The sequence below is a fragment of the Pseudoliparis swirei genome, unplaced genomic scaffold (assembly GCF_029220125.1).
Source record: "Pseudoliparis swirei isolate HS2019 ecotype Mariana Trench unplaced genomic scaffold, NWPU_hadal_v1 hadal_32, whole genome shotgun sequence".
Taxonomy (NCBI): domain Eukaryota; kingdom Metazoa; phylum Chordata; class Actinopteri; order Perciformes; family Liparidae; genus Pseudoliparis; species Pseudoliparis swirei.
Genome location: NW_026613268.1, coordinates 176,569 through 180,546, shown reverse-complemented (window position 1 = coordinate 180,546; position 3,978 = coordinate 176,569).

Below are 3,978 nucleotides of genomic sequence, written 5' to 3'. Positions count from 1 at the left end.
AAAAAATTTTGCAGTCTTGTTAGTGGTGACCTCTGCTAGGCCCATGAATATTTTCACGAGATATTACAGTGTAGATTTTGAATGAATTCAATTAAAGTTAGCGTTACGAGAAATAAATATTATGAATATTATGGCAATATTTGGATTTTATTTTAAACAAATCTGAAACTTTCTTGAAAAAGGTTTACACTGCAGTCTTGTTAGTGGTGACCTCTAGGGCCCATGAATATTTTCATGAGATATTACTGTGTAGATTTTGAATGAAATCAATTCAAAGTTAGTAGAACAAATATTAAATAAATATTATATGGCAATATTTGGATTTTATTTTAAGCAAATCTGAAACTTTCTTGAAAAAGGGTACACTGCACTCTTGTTAGTGGTGACCTCTGCTAGGCCCATGAATATTTTCATGAGATATTAGTGTAGATTTTGAATGAATTCAATTCAAAGTTAAGTAGAAATAAATATTATTAATATTATGGCAATATTTGGATTTTATTTTAAGCAAATCTGAAACTTTGAAAAAGTGAAACACTGCAGTCTTGTTAGTGGTGACCTCTGCTAGGCCCATGAATATTTTCATGAGATATTAGTGTAGATTTTGAATGAATTCAATTCTGAAGTTACGAGAAATAAATATTAAATATTATGGCAATATTTGGATTTTATTTAAGAATCTGAAACTTTCTTGAAAAAAGTTACAATGCAGTCTTGTTAGTGGTGACCTCTGCTAGGCCCATGAATATTTTCATGAGATATTACTGTGTAGATTTTGAATGAATTCAATTCAAAGTTAGCGAGAAATAAATATTATAATATTATGGCAATATTTGATTTTATTTTACGCAAATCTGAAACTTTCTTGAAATACTTGCAGTCTTGTATTGGTGACCTCAGGCCCAAGAATATTTTCATGAGATATTATTGTGTGATTTTGAATGAATTCAATTCAAAGTTAGCGAAACAAATATTATTAACATTATGATTTGATTTTATTTTAAGCAAATCTGAAACTTTCTTGAAAGGAGTATTACACTGCAGTCTTGTTAGTGACCTCTGCCAGGTCCATGACCTTTCATGAGATACTGTAGATTTTGAATCTGCTGGGCGCAATTCATTTACTTAGCTTATAACAACACATTATTATTATTTTTGCAGTACCTGAAATCCTCTTGTGCACACGCAGCCAGGAGATTCTTTGTTAGGCCCAAGAATACTTTCATGAGATAATACTGTCAGACTTGCTTAAAATAAATCCACCAATAGGGTCATAATAGAAATAAATATTATGAATATTATCGGCTAACATTAAAGTGGATTCTATTCGCAAATCTACACAGTAATATCTCGAAGGAAAATATTCATGGGCCTAGTAGAGGTCTACCATGCTAACAGCACTGCAGTGTAACTTCTTTTTCAAGAAAGTTTCCAGATTTGCTTAAAATCCAAATATTGGGACACATAATATTAATAATATTTATTTTCTCGCTAACTTTGAAAGTGAATTTATTCAAAATCTACACAGTAATATCTCATGAAAATATTCATGGGCCTCAGCAGAGGTCACCACTAACAAGACTGCATTGTAACTTTCTTTCAAAGAAAGTTTCAGAGATTTGCTTTAAATAAAATCCAAATATTGCCATAATATTAATAATATTTATTTCTCGCTAACTTGAATTGAATCTAATTCCAAATCTACACAGTAATATCTCATGAAAATATTCATGGGCCTAGCATGAGGTCACTAATAACAAGACTGCAGTGTACCCTTTTTCAAGAAAGTTTCAGATTTGCTTAAATTAAATCCAAATATTGCCATATTAATAATATTTATTTCTCGCTAACTTTGAATTGAATTCATTCCAAAATTCTACACAGTAATATCTCATGAGAATATTCATGGACCTCAGCAGAGGTCACCAATAACAAGACTGCAGTGTACCTTTTTTCAAGAAAGTTTCAGATCATTACTAAAATAAAATCCAAATATTGCCATAATATTAATAATATTTATTTCTCGCTAACTTTGAATTTAAATTCATTCCAACCACACAGTAATATCTCATGAAAATATTCAGTGGCCCAGCAGAGGTCACCACTAACAAGACTGCATTGTGCAAACTTTTTCATGAAAAGTTTCAGATTTGCTTTGAACAAAATCCAAATATTGTCATAATATTAATAATATTTATTTCTCGCTAACTCTTTGAATTGAATCCATTCAAATTCTACACAGTAATATCTCTCATGAGAATAATCATGGGCCTAGCAGAGGTCACCCACCATGAAGACTGCAGCAGTGTAAACTTTTTCAAGAAAGCTTCAGATTTGCTTAAAATAAAATCCAAATATTGTTACAATAATATTAATAATATTTATTTCTCAACTTTAAAGTGAATCTATTCAAAATCAACACAGTAATATTCCTCATGAAATATTCATGGGCCTAGTAGAGGTCACCACTACTAAGACTGCAGTGTACCTTTTTTCAAGAAAGTTTCAGATTTGCTTAAATAAAATCTAAATATTGCCATAATATTAATAATATTTATTTATCGGGTTAACTTTGAATTGAATTCATTCCAAATCTCCACAGCAATATCTCATGAAAATAATCATGGGACCCATTATAAGGTCACCCTTTAACAAGACTGCAGTGTAGCTTCTTTCAAGAAAGTTTCAGATTTGCTTAAATCTAATATTGCCATAATATTAATAATATTTATTTTTCGCTAACTTTAAAGTGAATTACCTGTAAAATTCACAATAGCAATATTCTCAAGAAAATAATCATGGGCCTAGCAGAGGTTAAATACTAATACGACTGCATTGTAGCTTTTTTCAAGAAAGTTTCAGATTTGCTTAAAATAAAATCCAAATATTGCCATAATATGAATAATATTTATTTCTCGCTAAATTTGAATTGAATTCATTCCAAATCTACACAGTAATATCTCATGAAAATATTCATGGACCTAGCAGAGGTCACCACTAACAAGACTGTATTGTACCCTTTTTCAAGAAAGTTTCAGATTTGCTTAAAATAAAATCCAAATATTGTCATAATATTAATAATATTTATTTCTCGCTAACTTTGAATTGAATTCATCTCAAATTCTACACAGTAATATCTCATGAGAATAATGCAATGACTAGTAGAGGTCACCCTTAACAAGACTTCTAGCAAAGCTGTTTTCAAGAAAGTTTCAGATTTGCTTAAAAATAAAATCCAAATATTGCCATAATATTAATAATATTTATTTTCGCTAACTTGAATTAAATTCATTCCAAATCTACACAGTAATATCTCATGAAGGTATTCAAGGGCCTAGTGCAGAGGTCAACACTTAACAAGACTGCATTGTGCCTTTCTTCAAGAAAGTTTCAGATTTGTTGAATATAAAATCCGCAAATAGTCATAATATTAATAATAATATTTATTTCTCTAATCTGGAATTGAATTCATTCAAAATCTACACAGTAATATCTCGCTGAGAATAATCATGACCCAGCAGAGGTCACCCCTTTAACAAGACTGCAGTGTACCTTTTTTCAAGAAAGTTTCAGATTTGCTTAAATAAACTCCAATATTGCCATAATATTAATAATATTTATTTCTCTAACTCTTAAAACTGAATCTATTCCAAAATCTATGACATGTAATATCTCATGAACATATTCATGGACCTAGTTGAGGTCACCAATTAACAAGACTGCAGTGTGACCTTTTTTCAAGAAAGTTTCATAGAGATTTGCTTAAAATAAATACCTAAATATTGCCAATATTATTAATATTTATTTCGCTGACTTTGAATTGTTTCTTTTAAAAAAAAACCAGAATTCTTGAAATTCTGGATGAACCCCCAAAAAGACTCTTACCTAATCAAAATAAAAGTTTTTTAAAGCCCATTTTTTTAAATTTATTCAAATTGCAATTTAATAATTATTTTCTTTATTTTTATTTTTTAAAAT